The following is a 9,268-nucleotide window of genomic DNA, read 5'->3' on the forward strand; positions in this document are numbered from 1 at the left end:
TATGGTTTACTGTGTATCTAGAACTTGTTGAAAATTAATTCATACATGTCCCACATGCAACCTTACAGCTACAAAACTATTATTATGTTTCATACCTTCTCCACCCCTAAAAACCCTGCATTCCTTTTTTTCTTATTTAGTTTAGAAACAGCTCTAATACTGTATTACCCATTCCAGAATCCATGTTATTCATCACTAATTTCTATCCATTTAAAAATGTTGTTTCTCTGTTTCTACCTGCGAAATATCTCCCAAAGCCATTCCCATATTGACATTCCAGGTATTCTTTGGTAGACCTTCAATAACTCTTTTCTAGACCATACTTGCTTAATTGTTCTCCTGCTTCCATAGTATCTAACCCCACCTGCCATCAAACTGAAGCTATTATGCCTTATTCAACTTTTACCCCTAGACTTTAAAATAGTGTCTACTTGGAATTGTGCTGAGTGCCAAGTTAATGACTAATAATTACATTGAGTTTATTGTCTTCATAATATTTATTCTTTAAAATAAGAATGTGATTAATTTGCAATGAGTATATCGCCTAATGAAAACAATAGTCACATCTGTATTTGAAGACTTTTGGTCGGCACCTGCATCAGGTCAAAATCAGCGTACATTCCATTCCCCAACAGTAATATCCACCCTTAAAATATGTGAATAGTGATTATTGCTTCCATTAGTAGTGTTTATTTAGCAAAGCATTATAGTATTTAGTAAATTATCACAGCATTCTTTCAAGCACGCAATTTTTACTCAACAAATATCTATGCCTTAAGTAAGACACCATCTGCTCATTGAACGCGGGGGTGGGGGGGGGCAGCTGTTGAAATCTATCTTCTTCGCAAACCATGCTTACAACGAAGCAACCATGCCTAAGGCACCTACAGTTCGCATTGATCTAGGCACCACCTACTCTTGTGTGAGTGTTTTCCAACACAAAGAAGTGGAAATAATTGCCAGTCATCAGGGGAAACTGAACCAAGTTATGTCGCCTTTACTGATACCGAATGATTGATCGGTTATGCCGCACAGAGTCACATTGCAATGAATCCCTCCAGCACTGTTTTTGATGCCAAATACCTGTATATTTGATGATGCTGTTGTTCAATCCGATATGAAGCATTGGCCCTTCATGGTGGTGAATGATGCTGGCAGGCTCAAGGTCCAAGTAGAATATAAGGGAGAGCCAAAAAGTGTCTATCCAGAGGAAGTGTCATCTGTAGTTTTGACAAAGATGAAGGAAATTGCAGAAGCCTCCATTGGGAAGACTGTTACTAATGCTGTCATCACAGTACCTGCTTACTTCAGTGACTCTCAGCGTCAGGCTACCAAGGATGCTGGAACTAGTGCTGGTCTCAATGTGCTTGGTATCATCAGTGAGCCAACTGCTGCTGCCACTGCTTACAGCTTAGACAAAAAGGTTGGAGCCGAAAGAAATGTGCTGATCTTTGACTTGGGAGGTGGCACTTTTGATGTGTCAATTCTCACAAGTGCACATAGAATCTTTGAAGTCATATCTATAGCTGGGGACACCCACTTAGGTGGAAAAGACTTTGACAACCAAATGGTCAACCATTTTATTGCAGAGTTCAAGCACAAGTATAAGAAGGACATCAGTGAGAACAAGAGGGCTGGCCATCTCCTCTGTATTGCTTGTGAATGTCTAAGAGTACTCTGTCTTCCAGCACCCAGGCCAGTACTGAGATTGCTTCGCTCTATGAAGGAATCGATTACTATACCTCTATCAGTTGTGCCCAATTTGAAGAACTGAATGCTGACCTATTCCTTAGCACCCTGGGCCCTGTAGAGAAAGTCCTTCGGGATGCCAAGCTCGACAAGTCCCAGATCCATGATATTGTTCTGGTGGGAGGTTCTACCCATATCCCCAAGATTCAGAAACTCCGACAGGACTTCTTCAATGGAAAATAGTTGAATAAGAGCATCAGCCTTGATGAGGCTGTTGCTTATGGTACAGCTGTCCAGGCAGCCATCCTATCTGGAGACAAATCTGAAAATATTCAATATTTGCATCTGTTAGATGTCACTCCCCTTTCCCTCATCATGGAAACTGCCGGTTGGAGTCATGACTGTCCTCATCGAGCACAATACTACCATCCCGACCCAGCAGACACAGACCTTCACTGCCTACTCTGACCACCACCCTGGTGTGCTCATTCAGGTTTATGAAGGTGAGTGGGCCATGACCAAGGATAACAATTGCCTGGCAAGTTTGAATTCACAGGCATACCTCCCACATCTCATGGTATTCTTTAGATGGAAGTCACTGTTGTTATTGATGCCAATGGCATCCTCAATGTGTTTGCTGTGGATCAGAGGACAGGAAAAGAGAACACAATCACTCTCACTAATAACAAGGGTCATCTGAGCAAGGAAGACATCGAGCACAGGGTCCAGGGAGCTGAGCAGTACACAGCTGAAGATGAGAAGCAGAGGGGCAAGGTGTCTTCCAAAAATTCACTTGAATCCTATTAATTCAGCATGAAAGCAACTGTTGAAGATGAAAAACCCCAAAGCAAGATCAATGATGAGGACAACCAGAATGTCCTTGAAATGTGCAATAAAATCATCAGCTTGATAAGGATCAGGCTGCAGAGAAGGAAGAATTTAAACATCAGCAGAAAGAGCTGGGAAAAGTCTGTAATCCCACCATTACCAAGCTGTACCAGAGTGAGGGTGGCATTCCAGGAGGGATGCCTGGGGGTTTCCCTGGTGGTGGAGCACGTCTTTCTGGTGGTGTCTCTTCTGGACCCACCATCGAAGAGGTTGATTAAGCCAACCTTCGGCATAGATTTAGCATTGTTCCACACAAAATATGCAAGGATCCAACTTTGTAGCAAATTCCCTAGCAGTTTTGAAGTTGAGCTGCTATATAGTAAAAAACTGGGTATTCTTGATACGTGAATATGGAATATGTGCACAGGGAAAGGAAATAATGACCCACGTTATAAGCACTGTGTTGTAAAGTGGAAAATGTGGTGTCTTAAATACAACTATTTAAAACTGACAAACACAAAATGTGAGATGACGTCTGTGAAAAGACAAACTATTCTTGAGCAACTGGGCTTTAGTAAATAATTCATGAATTTAGTAACCTTGAAAAGATGACTAGTTATTTGAGGCTAGTTATTTCAAGAGTATATGCATAAAATAGATTATTCATTTTTAGTGATATGTTTCAGTAGAAGTACATAGAGTTTTTCTTTTTAATTATTTGAAAGCTATGGGCAAACAAAATTTTTTTAAAGGGTCCTTATCTTTGACCTTTCTTCCAACCCGTTGAAGCTAGGGACCATATACTTTTTTTGTTGCTCCCAGAGCTCCTGTCTATCTATGTAGAAAAGTATTAAAGAAAATCATTACTCTTCAGTCATAATATTATTCCTTAGATAGAAACATTAAACTAGACCCCAGTATATGCCCAGATATAAATGAATCACAAGACACAATGTAGACAATTTTTAAGACTACCTTGTATGATAGATCATAGACTTCTATAGCTTTACATTAATAGTTAATACATTAAAACTTTACATCAAATGACAATTTTAAAGCAGAATATTTCTGTGTCTCTCATTGTTTAAGGCACAAAGCACTGGTAGGAAATGAGTCCTTGTATTATTTCTGAAAAAACATATCAATTTAAATGTCACAAGGAAATAAAGTTTATTTTGCCGATTAAAACTATGTAGTTAAAATAATGTTTTTTTAATTGTTTTATAATTTTATATAATATAGACACAAAAAATGTTTTATACCAAATGTTATTACAAAATGTGTTCTCGTTAAATGAAGATTTTAATGTCTGCCTGTAATATATTAAAATAATTTTGAAAAACTACATTGTCAAACATATTTATTTTCAATTACACACAGCAAAATCAATATAGGATTTAGCTAATATTTTATTTTATACAATTATGGTCTATTAACATTTTAATACTTAGTATTAACCATGCTTGAATTTTACTGCCAATCAATGCCTTGTTTTAGATAGCATTTTTTGTAATTAAATTTCTCATTCAGTATTTTAAATGTCATGTGTTCAATTTGGTGTAGATCCTTTTTATTTACAGCACACTTAACCCTCACATATTACCAGGTGGTGTTATCCTCAGTTCATTGTGAATGCTGTTTGAGAGAAGAAACTTGACTTGCCTAGTGTCAGTCAGCTGGGAAACAATAGAATTTGAATTCAAATTCATATGTATTGGTTCAAATCTCCACTCCACTGGTAGATAAGAGCAAAAGTATTTGTTAGAAAAAAAATACTTGATCAATATTTAATATATTCATAAAACGATTAGTCCTCCAGATACACCTTCTACCGTTCTCTACCAGGTTTTGGCCTAAGGAGGCTGTCCTCTATGCACTGCATTCCTGTAGACTTTCAAGAGTATTTGGCCAATGTGAGTTATCAGAAAGATATAAAAGTGGGAGAGCAGTGGGGTAAATGTATATGTTTCCTTTGATCCATCACTGCCACGTTGCTATGACTTGGCTGTATGTATCCAAGACCATAGTGCATCTTAAACATCCCTCCGCATACAACTCGCATCACTGGTTTCCAGTAATCATTTCCTCATCTCACGCCTTCAGGCCTAGAGGGTGTCACAGTACAGCTCTCCCCACTTCCCTTGCTAGCTTGATAATATTGTACCACCCCCTTGGTGGTTTTCTTAAACACTACCCATATATTGTATTTATTACTTTATCGAAGTGCCCTCAATTCTACTGTTGCTTGTCCAATTATTTACTTCTGGGGCTCTTAACAATATAATAAGTTTATTATATTTTACTCTTTGATATAGTAATACATAGAATGCATTTATTATCCTTGTGTACATTGTCATAAGATGTCATCTGCCTGTGTTTAATATCATAGTTCATAGTTTACACACTGTATTTTATTTCTTCCCAGGTAAATGGCAAATGAGTTTTGAACTTTCTCATGGCCAAATAAAGTTATAGTTGCACTGTTTATACTAATAGTTACAATCATTCTAGAATTCTGTCTAGACACAATGCAGTATATAGATAATGCTTTATAGAATTGTACCCGTGAATCCTATATAATTTTACCAACAATATCACCCCAACAAATTTAATTAAAATTAAAAACGTATCATATATTTGGAATAAGTTGCACAACAAATAGTATTTTTGTTTTGTAAATAAGAAAGTTGAAGCCTGAGAATTTAGGCAACCCTAAGATCACAGAGCTAACAAGGCTATAAATTTACATAATCACTCCTGTCTCATTATGCACTTTCTATTTTCTTTGAAGTCCTTTATGGTCTTGGATATTTTCAGAATCTCTTAAAATATTGTTTAACATCCCCAGTAATTTATTTTCAAATTGTTCTTGCACATTGCCATCATTTGTAGAATCATCCCATCTCTACAACTTGAATGAGGGCTTATGTTTGCATTGCTGAGGTGCCACAGCAGTGCTAGTAAAGACTGTCCTCTGTATTCCTTTCCCTGTTAAAAACCTACTTCAGAATGAATGTGATCAAGTACATATACAGTCCTTCACTGAATCCACACTTCCAGGTTCCTTTGTGTTCCTCTTATTGTATATTTTTGCAATAAAATAATGCTTATCTTTGTTTTCAGTATTCAGTGATCTTATCCCATGGAAATGATGCCATCGCTTGTTACTGAGACACCCCTGATACTGACTTTTAAGAGCCTTTTAGTACAAAATCAGTCAGCTCAAAAAATACTTCTTGAGCAGAGAAACATTTTTAAACATTAGAATTTTGAAGTGTGATGGAAGCAATGTTTGTTGTAGAAATGTTCACTTGTTTTAAATCATTAAATTTAGTGTACCGGAAATGATAATTGCTCCATTTGACATAATTGCGAATGAAATTCACTTGTACATTTCCTTTCAAATAAATCCATGGCATCTGTATCTTGTTTGTAAATAAATACACACACACACACACACACACACACACACACACACACGCACGCATGCAGAGAAAGAGAAACAGACAGAATCAGAGAAATGAATGGATGTATTTTTTAAATGAAATTTCTTCTTATATAATAGGCATTTGTGTTGAAAAATATTAATATGTTATTGAGAATAGAACATAAGTTTCTAATTAGATTAAAATCACAATAATAATAACAAAATTACCTTGATTTATTTTAATTTCTAAAAACATTTACTTTTGATGGGTAGTCAGACTACTACAATTTTGTTACAATTGCCTTTGTTTTGGTTTGGTCTAATAACAGAAAAAGAAATGTAGCACCAATTAGAGTATTTTGTAATATATTTAATAATAGAAATATGCTAGTACATAGAACAAATCATTGATTATGATCTGATTCAGAGAGATTAGGCTGTAGAAATATAGGTCAGAGATATGTTGAAAGGGATAGATGGAAGTATAGTACTTTGAAGGATAATGACAGATAAGAACAAGAAGAAGCCTTCTAAGAGAGATCATGCCTGGTATTGAAAAAATTAGATGATCCTTTTCAGGGAACTCAAAGGGGTTCATCATTGTTAGAACATCCATCTCAAGAAGTGATGAGGAAAGAGGCAGGAAAGAAAGGTAGAGGCCAGAAAAATCCCATAGTCTTTCATGCCAAACTAAGCAGTGTGCTGTTTCTCCTGCAGAAAAGGTGGACTTTTTGAGGGTTTGAAACAGAGGTGGCACCATCAATTTACTTCATTGGAAAGATTGTTTAAATGGCAGTGTAAGGAATACAGTTGGTGGGAAGTCATAGTAGATACAAACAACTTAGAACATTTAATAGACATGGAGGTTAGTGATGATGAGAGAAAGAAATGGACTGGTGTAGAGAACAGAAATAAATACTGACTGTCTCGGCTAAGGCTTGACAAAGAAATAGTCCAGGATGATGGCCTGATTTCTTTTCTGGGTAACTGGATGCATGATTGTGCTATCAAAGAGGAGAATGAGTGAAAGAAGGATCTTATCTGACACCCTGGGAAATTAATCCAGGTTTGTGTACATACAAGGGCCAGTAGGCAGTTGGATGCCAACTAAACATTGTGAACAAGGTTTCTCAAGGATAATCTACAGTTTTAGAGCATGGAAAAGAAATAAACCACAAAAACTCAAATTTATGATGGCTGACACAAGAAGGTATTCAAATAGGTACTGAAAATCTGTAAAGCTGTCTAATCCATTTCCAGGGAGCAGGTAGGAGAGCAAAGCGTCGTGAAAGGCTCTTCGTCACTTGACTTGAACCTCAACATAGCTGCAAGATATGTTTTTGTAATACAGACTCTGTCATGTCGTACCTTGGCTAAAAAATTATTTTCATCTTTTATGCCATATAAAATACAAATTTTTTGATACTCCAAGCTACATCATGGATTTCAAACCTTATCTTCTGCTAGTTTTTTTCTCTATTATTTTTTCTCTATACAATATGTTACAAAACACAAATGAAAAATAAGCTATTCCTTGAATAGCCAGATAATCTCACCTTGATCCTTTGCCTTTGATGTAGAATGCCATCTCTATAAATCAACCAGGAAAATTCTCCTCAAATATGATATCCTTCTTGCAAATTCCTTATTTTTTTTCCAGTTGCACTTATTTACTCAATTGTTTATATTGTTTCTCCCTCATATTTGTAAATAATGAGATGCATGCCGTGGTTATTTTTATTTATTTACTTTATTTCTTTACTACTAGATTGAAATTCTTTTAGAGAAGAATGTGCACTTTTACTCATTTTGGCTTTCCCTCAAATGCTTGTCCGGAGTAGACCTTCAATAAATATTTGAAGTAGTGAATTAAATATAACATGGGCTGTATTTAATTGAAAAAAGAATAAATGGAAAGCATACTTCATTTTAAATGCATCATTAATTTCATATAATTTAATAATATCAGATCTTGAAATGGAAATATTTGTCTTATTAGTGAAGATTTGAGAGCTATTATTTACACAATTATTTTGTCAGCCACTACGTCATATCTGTTTAATTAAGGTTGTTTGCTTGCAAGGGTTATTGGCACATGGAAATTTAGAATAAAATGGGTTCCACAGTGAGAAATTTACAACTAAAAATTATAATGCTATTGTTACAAAATTTAAGTATAAAATGACACACCAGTGTGAAACTAAGGCATATCACATTACACATATGCATAGAATGCATGTTTTATGAAGTAGTGAAGTTAAAATAAACTAAAATCTGTTTATTATGGAGATAGCATTACAAAGATTTGGTTGAGTAGAAAAACGTCATAATCACATAGAATAGCGCTAGATTCCTTGAGTTAGAAGACCGACTGTAAGTTTTTTGACTTTGTTGTGTGACAGCATCATCATGAGTAAATGCATACAAGTCTTGTAAAGCTACAATGAGGGGAAAAGACACTACATGTGACTAGCATATAAATGACAACAAATAAGATAATTATGATTACTAGTGTGTTATTATTAATCCCACTATTCCATTATTATTACTATTTCCACTGTTAATCACTACTATTGTATTAATAATACATATATTAATATATGTGTGTGTATATATTCATAGATAAATAAAAATTAAAAATGTTTATGAAAATAAGGTTAAAATGCAAAGTTGATGGCGTATTGATATGTTATTTAAAATGTGTATTTAGGGCATAATTATAAGCCTGTTTGTTTTTAGTATCAAGTGATTTCCTTAATTATATTAATGTATAATATCAGAAATTTATAAAATAATGGCCTAAATGCACATTGCTTTTTAAAATTATGTACCATATTTTAGAAAAAATAAGCAGTCTTTCAAATGTAACGGATAGTACAATAATGTCACACATCAAAAGGAAATTAAATCTGGGAAAAATGCAAGACTATCCAATGAAATTATCCTTATAAAATTTAAGCATTATTCTTTATAACATTGTTTCTACTACCTAGGAAGGTCATTTGTTTGAAATTTACAAGTAGCTAGCCTAAGATAACATCATTTTGTTAGAGAGTCCAGAAGCACTATCTAGGCCTCTTAATATAATACTATACATCTTCTCTGCAACTTCAAGGAATCACTGTTCTATTAATATCTCAAAAGAGTCGTCCCATAAGGGAACCTCTCCTTGATGAAGCCCTAAGTCAAATCACAACCTACAAAAACTATCAGTTTAAACTTAAACATTCTAAAATGATACTTACAGAATTAACTTATTGATAGTGCTTTGCTTTTGTTCTGGCTTTTAAGAAATTTAGTAGAGACCAATTTATTTTTAGTTAA

The 9,268-nt window shown here is 34.9% G+C and overlaps 1 pseudogene; it reads left to right on the forward strand.

The window, feature by feature from the left end:
• The first annotated feature begins 871 nt into the window (after positions 1 to 871).
• LOC109436537 (heat shock cognate 71 kDa protein pseudogene) lies at positions 872 to 2,795 on the forward strand (annotated as a pseudogene).
• Positions 2,796 to 9,268: the final 6,473 nt, after the last annotated feature.

The sequence above is a fragment of the Rhinolophus sinicus genome, chromosome 15, assembly GCF_057876585.1.
Source record: "Rhinolophus sinicus isolate RSI-liver-muscle chromosome 15, RSI-T2T, whole genome shotgun sequence".
NCBI lineage: Eukaryota > Metazoa > Chordata > Mammalia > Chiroptera > Rhinolophidae > Rhinolophus > Rhinolophus sinicus.